Source organism: Tachysurus fulvidraco, chromosome 17 (genome assembly GCF_022655615.1).
Source record: "Tachysurus fulvidraco isolate hzauxx_2018 chromosome 17, HZAU_PFXX_2.0, whole genome shotgun sequence".
NCBI classification, from domain to species: domain Eukaryota; kingdom Metazoa; phylum Chordata; class Actinopteri; order Siluriformes; family Bagridae; genus Tachysurus; species Tachysurus fulvidraco.
This window is the reverse complement of record NC_062534.1, coordinates 8,553,204-8,568,103: the sequence shown is the minus strand read 5'-3', so window position 1 is coordinate 8,568,103 and position 14,900 is coordinate 8,553,204. Positions and strand designations below refer to the sequence as shown.

At 38.1% G+C, this 14,900-nt stretch overlaps 1 long non-coding RNA gene across 1 annotated transcript; it reads right to left on the bottom strand.

The window, feature by feature from the left end:
• Positions 1-757: 757 nt before the first annotated feature.
• On the bottom strand, positions 758-1,588 carry LOC125139275. The gene is made up of 2 exons (XR_007138373.1): positions 1,417-1,588; positions 758-872 (listed from the first exon to the last, which is right to left on the bottom strand). It is a non-coding gene; the product is annotated as an uncharacterized LOC125139275 (long non-coding RNA).
• Between the last annotated feature and the right edge of the window lie 13,312 nt (positions 1,589-14,900).

Below are 14,900 nucleotides of genomic sequence, written 5' to 3'. Positions count from 1 at the left end.
CTATTTTACATATGACACAGTGGGCTGGGCCACATGCACCAACATAAATGCTTTTCTGAGTAGACATATCCTAGACAGTCATCATTGTGACAAACCTTGAACTGTTGCCCTTCAGTCTCTGGCAGACAATCCAGAGAGGATTAAACAGGTAATCAGAAGGTCACATGCTGTGTAGAAAGAGTCTCATTTCACACAGATTTTGAAAACATGTCTGCTTTTAGAAAACGAATGGAAATGGAATCTGCAGAATAACTGGAAGCTCAGTCTCATTAAGCACCAACTTGAACTTGTGGCCCACTCAGAGAAATTCAAATACTGACTATTTCACTTTCTGTCAGAGTTCTTTGAAATTAGTTTCTCGGTAAGACATATGCAAAGTCAATACTGAACAAATATTAGTGTCCTAACTGGCCAGTGTTGTGAATTTTCCAAACAGTGCAGCAGCCCAGATGTTTGCCACATTACTGGTAACAGGTGGAAAATGATGAAAACTCCAAAAAGGGAATGAGAAAGGCTGAAAAATCAACCCACGTCAAATAAGGCTGTTGGATATACATGAAATACTGTTGCTATGAGGATACAATACTCAAAAACTGATGTGTTTAATTGTCTTACACATGGCAAATGACATTAACACATTAGTCTACAATATTATACACGAACCAAAGTCAAACCAACAGCCATTGTGATCATTAAACAATCTATTCCGTATTATTTTCATCACCAGTTTGTGGAACATTTATTTGTTTTTTTTTTGTACAATTGATTCTCATAGGCACAAGTTTAGTCAAGTTGACATTAGGGTATGAGACAAAAGCAGAGTGAAGAGGGCATGCTGCTATTTGGAAGATCTGTGAACACCTCATATTAGGCTGCAAAACATAAAAACACAAGTGTAATGATTGATAAAATGTCAAAAAATGTCTAACAAAAACTTGGAACCAAATCATGGCTGAAACCAAATCATGACAAATAAAAAAAAGAGTTTTGTGAGGGGACAGCTGCAAAAATGATGCAAACACGTCATCCTTCAAATTTTGAGAGATGAAAAAATAAGACCAACATTTTCCAGGTTCCATATTGGAAACTACTTGTGTTTGTACCTCGGTTCGAACCTAACGCTTTTGTGCATCTGCTCTGATTTTTCTTAAAATGGTTCCTTCTTAACAAAGCCAATCGTTTCTAAACCAACCGTCCCTCGTGCACAGAGGCAACTACCATTCCTACAGTTCTGCTGTAACTATTCACACCTACCTCTGTTCTACTGGAAAGGTTTAGAAGTCAATATCTTCTTTCTTTACTTGACTTCACTTTCTCTTAATTGTGCAGTTTGTTGAGTATTATATAACCAAATGCTGCACCCTAATGGTAGGACAGACTGATATATCAAGAAGAATTAAAAGAATGTTTACAAACTTTTGTCTTTCCATAGTATTTTATACTCAGTTTGGTCCGCTGTCAATTCCCACCCACCAGCCTTCATTCTCCTCTCATACAACAGCTACCGACCAGGTAGGGTAAAGGCTTACAAGGGTGTCCTCCAACACACTTGAAGACAGCCAACCGCATCTTATTGAAGTGTTGCTCATGCCGTGTCACAGAGTACTGTAACACACTTTGAGGAAAACGTTTACCCTGTAAGCTCACAGACATCAATGATTGGCTAGTGCAACTGATGGCAAAGTGTGTGTGTGTGTGTGTGTGTGTGTGTGTGTGTGCGTGCGTGTGTGTGTGTGTGTGTGTGTGTGTGTGTGTGTGAGAGAGAGAGAGAGAGAGAGAGAGAGAGAGAGAGAGAGAGAGAGAGAGAGAGAGAGATACCATCACACCCACCCAGAGAGCACAGCCAATTTTACACCCTAGGCTGCCAGTCACAGATAGCAGTGGATCGTTCCTTTTTTTAACCAAGTGATATGTTTGGGATACTTTCCAAGATTAAGTAAATGTAATCCTCATTTTGAGGAGACAGTGTTTTTGTTGGATCAAAAACTAGATTTCACCTTACATACCGCATTCTGTCTGAGTAAGGTAACCATGTGCTTCAGTGTCTGGAGCTAGTCTTTGTTCCATCATGAATAGCTTCCCCTGACACTACCCCTGACGTGGACTATATTCTACCTGCTTCCTCATCTCTTTTCCATTAATGTGGAGGTTTCCATCATATCAGTGCTCTCTGATCTTCTTTTCCATTGGGTCATTCTATTTGAGGTTCACTTCCATTGAGAGTGGAAAATACATCAGCGCTGCTGGGAATTAACGGTTGCTTCCCGAATGGAAGTACAGATCATACGCCTACATTTATAAAGGCTACTCAAAGTCATAGTTTCACCCTGACTCATGCTGTTAGCTCCATTCCTAGAACTCATTAAGGTTAATGTTAAGACATTGTCTGTCAGGAGTACCCAGTCAACTCAATGACACAATCATTAGCAGTGAAATGTTGAAAATGCCTTAATGTACATTCAAACAGCTTAATGTGATTCTTCAATTAGCTTGTCTGTGTACATCTGATCGGTGCTTACTATGCTAATAGTTAACAGTATGTTTATATACAGTATGCATAAAAGGACTACCATTTAAACAATGCCGAATACATCTGAATTATATAATAACACCTTGGTATGTCACCACGTCATTAAAGTATATTTGCATTTTATGAGCTGTTACTCTCACTTTTCTTTTCCCTACTGCCGTATCCAATCTGTCATATTCTTGATTCTGAATGGTCAGCAGCTTGGACAGTACTGAGAGCTGAAATTCAAATCATATGCTTATATCATTCCCCTTAACTATAATATGTTATCCTATCTATAGTAATACCTTTTTAAAACTGTATAATCATTGACTATTTTAATTAGAAGTGACACTTATTTTAAATTTCTTGAAGAAGTCAATAGCACCAGTGCTTTGCACCACTTATCAGAGGTGAAGCTTTAATGAAATCTAACTTGTTTCTTGGAGGTTCCACAATTTTTACAAACATACAGTATGAGTTGGCTAGAGATGGCAAACTGCTGGTGTATAAGTGGAATCGACCATTTCAGGACATCATTAAATGAAATTCTACCAAGTACCACCACTTTATGTTGGGCTGCTTTCACACCACACTGTTGTTTTTTCATACCTTACTGAATTTTTTTAACCGCCTGGAAAGCTCCACCACTCATCTGATATGGCTACCACGAGCAACACGTCTTTTCTACTGAACTTACAAAAGCTAGATAACAGACCATGTAGTCACAGCCCTGAAAACTCTATTGAAATCATTTTCAAGTGCTAACATCTTCATAACATCATCTAACTTCTAACAATGTTTACAAACAGGTGGACAACAGAAATCATGATCTCACATGCTTCACAACTCCCTTTCATTATCTACAGTGTTTATTTTTCTTTTAGGCAAGTACTCTTCTAAGGAAATGAAATATATGTGTTTGGACTGGGTCTTGCACAAGAGATAAAACACACAAACTGCAACCCAACAAATTATTGATAGGCTTTAAATGGCACACTAGAGCACTATGATGTAACAAAAAGAAAAGAAAATGGCCTTGTTTATACCTGATTTCACTGTCATGAGACCACCCCAAGTTATTGAAGTTGTTTCTTTGCACAAACAGGTGTAACATTAGTAGAGGATAAAATTCCAATACATCAAAACTCATTTGAGGAAATGATTTTTGTAATGAAAGAAAAATGACGGAGAACAGAACCGACACACACGTATACCAAGATATCAAAATCAAAAGCAAACAGAGGCTTGGGTACAACTCCAAAATCTTCTGACAGAAAAAGCAGCTATGAAGCCCAAGCTATTAGTTCACCTGGAAAACATCATATCAAGGAAGTTTGTTTGTACTCAAACCAGAGTTACTTAATATTACATTTTCTTGTGAACAGGCCACTCAATTCAGCACTGCTTCCTCAAAATCAAACAACAGGTGTCTTTGTCAGACTTGAGGGACGAGTGAGAGGCTCTGGGGGAGTTTAGGTTTCACTCTTTGAAAGTGATATGTAGTGGCCTGTGTTTCTCAGGCCTCCCCCTTCCTCCAAATCTGGCTGCTGAAGGATGGACCACCCAACTCTCAGTACTTTGAGGAAACCATCTTCCCCAAAAACTCCATCACTCCACTCTGAGGAAGTCATTCATTTCAAATCTACATCCATCTCTTCTGACCAATGGATGAAAACCACAACACACATGAAAAACGAAAATACAATTAAGTTCATAAGGTACATGCAACATCCTATGTGGTTCTCATTAATTCGTTTAAATTCACTTCGTGACCAAAATTTTTCGCTTTTGTTTTTCTATGTATGTAGTATTTATATAATTATTTTAAATACAGTTTAGCCTATTTCTATTGTTTCTATTTCTTTTACCATTCAAAGAATTTAAAGATTAAATATTCATCAATCCATATCTGAAAAAAAAATGCCCACTGCTGTTCATTTCACCCTGATCAAAGTGTACCAGGAAGAGTATATGTCGGCTATTATATAGGCTAATCTCTGGAACATTAGTTTGTTTTTGTAAAGGATATAATTTTTAAAAATGCTATCAAAGCAGAGCTTTTGGTTGACTTACATTGTACATGAAAGATCCCCATGTTATAATTCAACCACCGCACTCATCCTCCAATTACTGGCAAGTCTTTGCAAGTTTAAAAAGCACATAGTGATCCATATTATCAGTACATCAGGTACGAATGACAATCTGTAATCTAAGCTGCTATTAATTGTTGATTGTCATGCAGGTTATTCATTCATTTTAGCTGCAATACAGGTACGTTTTTTTTTTCATTCTCATCACTTTATTTATGTGGAACACAGAGAAATCTCCTCCCCATTTGCATATGGTAGCTTGTAAAATGAAGCATGTTTTACATGGACAATGACCAATATTAAGCTGATGAGTGTTTATAAAATGAAATGAACTCAGTGAAGTGAACTCATGCTTGAGCGTGAGCAGGAAGGACCTGAATTGAAGAAATGCTTCAAGTCTGTTGTCTTAGTCTGAGGCCATATCCAGCCAAGATGCTCTCAGTCAGTTTGCCTGTAAAGTGAACCTTTGGCTGTGACAAATGGCTGTGGCATTTTCAACTCTGGCACCAGAGGCTCCTAAGGGAACCTTTTATGGTACAAACAGTGAACCTTGCATAAGGCAGAAACCCTTTAAAGCCCCACTAAAGACACGGAGAGACGCAAAGCTTCCATTTCAGTTCCACTTTTTCCACATCCAATTAGACTGCTGTGTTGCACCCAACTACATTTAAAAAAAATTTGGATTAACTTTCCTGCCAAGGCCAGGACTTCTGAATGTTCAAAAATCTTATACGCTCTCAGTATGTACAGTACATACTGTATAAGCGAATCGATGTCACCCAAGCTGCGACTGAGAATATTTTAAACAGAAAGATCTAGCGAGTGTTGCAATCTGCGATATTCAGTTTTCTTAAGATTATTCCTTTTTTTTCACTACATCAGCCAATGTGTACAGATGATCTAACATTGCTCTGTTACCTATACATTACTCTGTGTCGAATGACGCCCATGACACTCATGATGGATGAGCTTTTTTGCTGAACACTGCAAGCAAAGCATCCAATATGTAGGTGCCCTCTGTGATCAAGCACAATTATTTGGATAGAAACCATGGGAAACCTTCATACCACATGACAAAATACAGCCAAATCCTGGACAAGAAATTCAGGGGGCCACTTTGGTGCCGAGCAAAGAGACCTTTGCTTTGCCAGAAAAAAAAATCTGTTTACTCCATATATTGGCATGACTCTATGGGAGATACAGTATCAGCTCTTTTAGATTTGGACACAGAGTCCTCCATTTATCAGGCATAAAAATCTCATCCTGTTTAGGGAACCTGTCGTAACACAGCACAGCCCGAGGAATCAGTCTGCTCTGCCTGGTAAAACGAGCGCCTTTCCAAAATGCTAACCATATGTTCCACGTTCACTGAGATCAGAAATCTTGCTAAACACTTTTGTAGTTCTTCAGAGTAATTTCATGTAAGAATCCTTTTATAATTATGGCACAAGACCACGTAGCTAATTTGAAACGTTTGGCGTCGGACATTACGTTGTTTGACAGTGTTGTTAATGTTGTGTTTAAGGGGTGAAGTCTTTTTGATATGTGCTTATAGTAGTGTTACTAAGCACTGTTCGCTGTCTGAAAACTAGACATTATACATTCAAGGACTCTGAATACGAGGTGTGCACAATTCAACCCGCAAAATCAAAGCAAAAAAAAAACTAGACATCAAGGAATTTCATTAATAGTACCATCCCAGCTGTACAGAATAGATGGCGTGTAAATCAACTGAGACATAAATCATTTGGCATATAAAACAACAGATTTGGTCATGGAAAGTCATGTCCATGATTAATTTCTCTCTGAGAATTTTCTCATCAAAACGCTTACTTCACTCCTTCACTTTGTTCATTACAGCAAAAACATCTGGCTGACAGGTTTTTCTGTCTTTTTCACCAAAAAGAGAGACAGACTTATAAGCAGCAAGAGTACAAAACTGGATACGACTACACAGATTCAAGATCAACAATTATATCACAACTTTAAGGCCTGGTTAGTTACAGAGTCTATCGTTAATCTATCACTACACATCTCTCACTAGAAATTCACCATTTTGTTTTTGTTTGTTTGTTTTAACCTTTCTCATCACAACCATTTACAGTGAGATATATCCTCTTTTCTCCAGTATCTCTTTAAATCACATTTCTTGATTATTTCTGAGCAGTAAACAAGGAACACATCAAAGAGTGGTAAAGCAGGGACAGGAGGATATTAGAGAGATCCCGCTGCTTACTGTACGTCTGTATAGGAATAAGTTACATTTGCAAAATATTTGATAAGTTTGGTACAAAATGAATGATCACACGATTGCAGTAGTTCTTCAGGGTTTCCTCTGGGTACTCCAATTTTCCTCCCCAGTTCACAGACATGTACTGTAGGACAATCTTGTTTCTAAATTGTATGTAGTGTGGGAGTGTGTGTGATTGTGCCCTTCAATGGGTCACCACCCTGTCCACTGTCCAGTATGTCCTCCGCCTTGTGTCCTGTGTTGTCTGGGATACACTTCAGGTTCCGTGTTACCCTGTGTAGAATAATCCGTAAAGAGGATGGATGGATGGATGGATGCATGGATTGATGGGTGGATGGATGGATGGATGGACTTGATTAAAATATAATATTGGCTTCATATTTCTTCAATTCCTAAAACAGATGAAGAAAAAGAGATGTAGCTAAACATGTTTCAAGAGACAGAATTTACATATTTACATATAGTGCTGCCATTTTGGACCTCTGAGGTTTTTTCAGTGTTTTGCATCGCTTCTGGATTCATTGTGATTTAAAAATGCTTGCTTAGTCCATTTTGAGTTTAATTCCAAATGCAGCTACAGAAATGGATATTTAGAGCACTAGTTACTTGCCAATAGAGAAAGCGGCATTGCATTATAGCTCTACTAGAAACAGCATAATTTGTTATTTCTGCATGAATTACTTTTTTTTTTTTAAATTTGAGGTCAGATTTCAAGTGACAAGGTTAATTTCATACAGTCAATTTGCATTATCCATGTCCATATCTGGCTGCTTTGTGACAGTGATTTGCAAATGCAATTGAAAATGAAGCATCAGTGAAATAGGACACAACCTACCAAGAGAGCTAAGATCAATATATACATGCACCTGAGTCAAAAAGAATCCAGTTTGCAAATTTCGAAGTCACACTTTAGCCAGTACAGGTCATTTTTATTCATTTTGTAAACGTCTGTAAGCAAGTCAGTGAGTGTAGACTTGTGTAAAAATCTCGAAGGTTTAACTTGCTCAGTCATTTTTATTGCAAGACACTTTAGTCTGTGGTCCATGTGGTTTTCCTTTCTGGTATCCACAGAGTGGTTTTAATATATTTTAACATGGTGTCACTGCCCAAATCCATACTGAAAATGTATGCTTTTTATAGTGTATAAGAACATGATGGAGCTTAGGGAAATCCCACCAAGCTTATCAAATATTATATTGATTTCCAAATGTAAAAGTGTAAAAGTGACACATCTGCTCTGTGGCAGTCCATCATAACTTTACAGTCTTTAAAAGATTCGTGATATTTTGGAAATTTGGCAATTCATTTTAAGTCTGCTTACAAGGAAAAAAGTTGTTTATGGTACCTTTCTACATCTGTTTAGCAGAATGATTACTCTGTGAAGAACAACATGTTCAACTTGCTGCTTTGTTTTGTTCTTTATTCTTTCCTTCTTTTTGGTATGCCAAAGGACCACAGGGCACCTGCCACAAGTGTTTTTGTATCTAAAATAAGAAACTGCACTCAAGCTGCCAATGTTTCTCCACCTTGACAGGTTGTTAAGAGTAATCCTCAAAAGCAATAATATGTCATCGCTCCTCCTCAACAGCTTTTGATTGTGAACAATGTGGCACAAAATGTGGAAAGACTAGAAATGATCTAACACCTTCTGAAGCAATAAGACTAGAAAGAATATGATCCAGGACATAGAATAAAAATCTACTTTATTGGGGATGAAAACTAATAAATGTAGATATATAAAATAGCATGTTTAGTTTAAGACTTTCAAGCTTAACACTATGAGGCATATGGCAGGAATACATCCTAGATAGCACATACACACATACTCAAACACCTAAAGCAATTGAGCTGCATGTATTCAACCTACCGCCATGTTTTGTAATGTTGGAACGGAACCCATATGAACACAGGAACATATGAAACTCCACACAGAGACTAACCTGAGCTCAGGGGCTGCATTTTTGTTGTTATGCAATCATTACTGTATTTATTCAAATGTTAATGTTAGGGTCATTATCCTGGTATAGAGGTAACCAGGTTTTGAGGTTAAACATCAAGCATCAGTTTTCACAAGAGCCAAAAAGGCATCAGTGAACCACAACAAAACAGTGGTACAGGTATCTCATGGCAGCATATACAATCATCCATAATACACTCGTCCATCAGCTGGTAGGTCAAGAGTTCAGTGAAGGGTGGTAGCACTAGAATATACAGAAGTCATAAAGAATTGACAATCGGATTACATTCTCAAGAAAATTCCCAAAAGGGGACCAGAAACGGCAGAATCCACCAATATTAGATTTACACAACACAATTGGGAAACATTAGGTAAGATCTTGTGAAGATGAACAGAGTTAAATAAGTCCGATAAATGAACTTAAAATTTTGCTCATGGTTGGATATCAAGGCACCTCTAAAGAAGACGCCGGAGCAGACCGATAGGCACTCTTGAACACTGAAATTAGTTTTGAAATCTTTCTCCCATATCACTTTCAGAGAGTCAAAAGAGGAGGAGCAAACATTAGATAACATCATCATATATATTTGGTGATTTTCCTTGTATGCAGTCAATTTTTTCTCACACATGCTGATGGTGTACAGACTACTAGAGGCTTATGCAGGTTTGCGAGCTCTAAAGCTTGCTTTTGTGAAACTGTACTTTTTTTATACACTATTCTCTGTTCTGTGAAGGATGGCAGTGTCATGCTAAGTATTTAACTAATACAGTCTTTTTACTGAATTTACTTTCCATCCATCTGTTTTCTGTACATTTTATCCTACACAGGATCAAAGGGAGCCTGGAGTCTATCCCAATGGACTTGGGCCACAAGGCGGGGGACACACGGGATAGGATGCCAACCCATTACACACACACACACACACACACACACACACACACACACACACACACACACACACACAATTAACAATTTAGAGATGGCAATCATCCTACAACACACGTCTTTGTTCTGGGGAGGAAACCAGAGTACCCAGAGGAAACCCCAGAAAGGACAGGAAGAACTTGGGAGAGAAGGAGATCAACCCCAACCCCAGAGGTGTGTCAGAAATGTGCTAATCATGAAGCCACCGTGTTTGTTAACTGTTAAACTGAAATTTATAAATGTTTATCCTGTGAATTTATATCTCTCTACTGAAAAAAAGCTAAAAATCAGCTGTCTCCTATGTGTTGAAAGTTTTTTGCTTTCTTCATGGTTATTAAGGACAAAGGAATGTTTGGTCAACAGAGACAACTGAGCTTCTGGATACTGAAATTGCTTCAGTAATGTCAACATTTTTGCTGTGTGTAATACTTAGAATAATTATTTAGTAAGCTGTTAAACAAAAAAGTATTATGTATCGAAATTTGTATTCATTGTTTTACATGATGATTTTTATAGCATTGAGGGCATGACGATACAGTAGGTAGTGTTGTTCCTAACAGCTCCAGAGATTTCTGTTCATACCTGAGCTACTATCTGTGTCCACACTTGTTATTTGTTTGTGTGTGTTTGTTCTTCCACACTCTACTCTCACAATCATGCGGAAATGTTGCTGGTTACTCTAAATTGCCCCAAGGAATAAATGTGTGTAAGTGGCCCATCATCAGGGGTCTGGGCTCTGGCTCTGGATCTATGAACCCTGATCGGGAGAAAACATTTAGAATGAAGAATAATGAGCATTTTTAAATGCACTGACCTGAACATGTGTGGAAAATCTATGGGAGTAAAAGTATCCATGAAATATAAAATTGCAGTAAATTAAAAATTACATTTCAAAGAATAATGTAATCAAAAAAGAATCAGATTAGTAATTGCTTCGAGAGAATGGAATCCCATTCTCTTTAAAGATGCCAATTATTGTGGAATTGATGTTTTGCAGAAAACAAACAATTTTAATGTTTTAACATTTGTCTTTTTGTTTTATGGTTCAGGGACTGAGAGAGAGAGAGAGAGAGAGAGAGAGAGAGAGAGAGAGAGAGAGAGAGAGAGATAGATAGATAGATAGATAGATAGATAGATAGATAGATAGATAGATAGATAGATAGATAGATAGATAGATAGATAGATAGATAGATAGAACAATAACAAAATGCTATATCATCATCAGTATGTTTTCTTTCTTCTTAGGTACTTTGGGCTAGATCAGTGGTCTAGATAAGTCCAGTTGTGTGATCACAAATCATTGTAGTCGGTGTGATGGTGTTATTTATTTTGATTAATTTTGTATTTTTACTCTAAAAAAAATGCGGCTATGTAGTATATCATGATGAAACGCATACTGTTCAGGGTTGTGGTGGACTTGGAGCCTGTCCTGTAGGACACAGAGGGAACATGTAGAACTTCGTACAAACAGCAGCCAGAGTTCAGGATTACACTGGGGACCCTGGAGCTGTGAGAATGCAGTCCTCAACATGTCTATTCCTACTGCTGCCATTTACACCATTTTTGTTGTCTTTTTTTTTTTTCTAGCAAAAATGTACATTTTTAATTTTTGTCAAGTTTAATTTTGACTGATATTAGACTTTACAAATCAGCAACAGGAGAAAGAAAAGCTTTAGTCAGACTGCAATGTTGAAGATGATTAAAATACCAAGAGTCAAGTCATCTGATCAAAGCTGCAAAGGCCGTGTTCTCTGGAATACCTTGAAAAAGTATGTCAGCTTCCCTCCATCGTTAACTCATATATCTATTTATTTCACTTTGACAAATCATGGTTTTAAAGCAACCTGATAGCTTGGATTTCTTTCTTTTAAACAGAGAGCCACTCTGCCCCCTCTAGTGGTCAGAAAATGATGGTTATGCAAACAGAATGCAGTTCCAGAGTCTTGACTGAAGTTTAGAGTGAGGAAAGATTTCTGTCATACCAAACAAACATATTTAACTTGATGTATAAACATATCTTTTTGCTTAGAATCTGACTTACCAATTCCATTAAATGGAGTAGAATCTGCTATAAGTCTATACGATTCCTTCATATTAACAGGAGCATCCGCAGAAGTGTGTATAGCATATGATCAGTATAAATTACAGTTCCAAGCAGGAATGTTGTTGACACATTAAGGCTTAGGTGACTGCAGTAACTGCTCATTATGTCAGAAGTATGTGGACCAAAAAAGGTGGTCAATATGTCCTTAAAGCCTGAAATGTTTTTTTTTCTAGCTTAAAGAAAAGAACAGAGACAGAGTGTGAGAGAGGGGGAGAGAGATAGAGAGAGAGAAGAAAGAAAGAAAGAAAGAAAGAAAGAAAGAAAGAAAGAAAGAAAGAAAGAAAGAAAGAAAGAAAGAAAGAAAGAAAGAAAGAAAGAAAGAAAGAGGGGGTGACCAGCTGGATTGCCATGTAAATAGTTGTGAAGATAGGTAGAGCCTGGCTTAGTGCCAAGGGCCCTACAAAGGGCTTCTAACATCTGTTTGAGGCTAAATCTCTGGTCTGTGTTGGAGAAAGAATAACAGTCTCGCTCAGAGTCTTTCTCATGATCACGCGAAGACACTTTACATAACCAGTGTCCAGATTCAAAATGACACAATTACAGTACATACGTTACCTTGCAGGCCAAATTATTTACATGATTGAGTTTCTTGGAAGTCACCCAGAGGAAACCTTTGAAGAAGAGCCAACTGATTATTTGTCACTGTTTAAGAATCGATATTGTAATGTTGTTCAAGTTGTTTGTTCTGTGATAATGAAATAGACCACAGTCAGGGTTAACGGTAAAGACAATAAAGTCAGATTTACACTTCCATTTCTTTAGATTTAATTAGCCACAGTAGGAAATGAGGCAAAGCACGAACTGAAAGTTAAAAACAACAACAACAAGCAAATCAAATTCTCAAGTGACCCAAAGTGTGCTGAAGAAATGTAGCTACAGCATTACTGGGGAAGAGCTTTGGGGGTCGCATGACACAATCCATCCTCTCTCCCTCTCTCTGTGAAACTAGCATATGAAACTAATTTGTATTACAAATGTTGGTTTTAGACAATGTTCCTTACCAACTGGTGGTCCGCGAGAGATGGAACACTTTATTTTGTAAGAGGTTAAGGCAAAGCAAACATATTAATTAACGCTATCTTTTTGCAAGACAGCCAAGTCAAGCAGGCCCTTGAAACGCTACACCGTTACCTAAATTCGCATGCATCTGTCTGTGTCTTCACTCAGCCGTGGGTGTGCGTTGCCGCCTGGCTTTGACTGAGGCAGGGAGGACCACCTGCGTGAAAGGGGAGACCCAGCATGTTATGTCTCCGCAACGAAGTAAAATAACACAGAATCCAGCTCTGCAAATAACTCTGTAACGCTGCGGATCATTTTTCTGGGCACAGCCATGATACAAAGGTAAAATAAGAACAGATGATATCATGTGCCAGGATGGGAGGGGAGAGCATTGGCCTTCGATTGCAGCATGGCTAATGCTAAGTTCTTTATAAGAGAGGCCCTGAAAGATGGCATCCGTGCCCAAAGCCACCCTCAGTGCAGACTAGTGGCAAGTCATGGCATTGCACTGTTCATGCTAGAGATGTGGACACAAAATTATGGTTTGCATAGTGGTAATGGTGCTGCACTTCAAAACAAATAATGCTGAAAAGTTTGCATGAAATCCTAGTTTCTCTTAAGTAATAAATGCAAACTATTTCTACTGCCACAGAACTTTTTCACTTGACACAAAATCAAACAAAATGTACAGCTGACTAAAAATAAAAGTGACCAAGCTCTAGCATCACAATTGTCATTTCTATTCTTTATCCATGAAAAATGTTCTAATCTAATTATTTTCCCTGAGAACTCATAAATCCACCACATCAACTAGTGTATTTCATATACATGCATATATACAGTATCTCACAGAAGTGAGTACACCCCTTACATTTTTTTTTACATATTTCATTATATCTATTCATTTGACAATGCTGAAGAAATGACACTTTTCTACAATATAAAGTAGTGAGTGTACAGCTTATATAACAGTGTAAATTTGCTGTCCCCTCAAAATAACTCAACAAACAGCCATTGATGTCTAAACCACTGGCCACCAAAGTAAGAAATGTCCAAATTGTCCCAAAGTGTCAATATTTGTGTGGCCACCATTATTTCCCAGCACTGCATTTACCCTCTTGGGCATGGAGTTCACCAGAGCTTCACTGGTTGCCACTGGAGTCCTCTTCCAGTCCTGCGTGATGACATCACACTGACCCCCCACCCCTTCAACCTCTGCAGCAATGCTGGCAGCATTCAAACGTTAAATTTTCCAAACACAACCTCTGGATTTGACGCTGACCACGTTCACACAACTTCTTTGGTCGACCATAGCGAGGCCTGTTCTGAGTAAAACCTGTCCTGTTAAACCGCTGTATGGTCTTGGCCATGAGGTGCCATGTTCAACTTTCAGTGACCAGTATGAGAGAGTGAGAGCAATAACAACAAATTTAACACACCTGCGCCCCATTCACACCTGAGACCTTGTAACACTAACGAGTCACATGACACAAGGGAGAAAAAATGGCTAATTGGGCCCAATTTGTACATTTTCAATTAGGGGTGTACTCACTTTTGTGGCCAGTGGTTTAGATGTTAATTAATAGCTGTGTGTTGAGTTATTTCTAGGGGACAGTACATTTACACTGTTATACAAGCTGTACACACACTACTTTATATTATAACAAAGTGCCATTTCTTTAGTGTTGTCACATGAAAAGATATAATAAAATATTATAGGGGTGTACTCACTTCTGTGAGATACTGTATGTAAGCCTGTATAAACTATAGAGGAAAATAGATAGATGTGTACGTATACACGGGATGAATGCATGTGCACCTGCTTGTTCATGCAATCAACAGCACAATGCATGTAATCGTAGAGATACTGGTCACGATATGACATGGTTGGTTGGCATAGCATGGTTGTTGTTCAGTGGGTAGAAATCACTATCTAATGAGAGAAGTCAGAGAAGATTGGCCAAGTCTGGTTCGAGCTGACAGGAAGTCAAATAAGCACTCTTTATAAAGCAGAAAACACAAAAGCATCTCAGAATACACAAAACCTCAAAAGTTGAGGTGG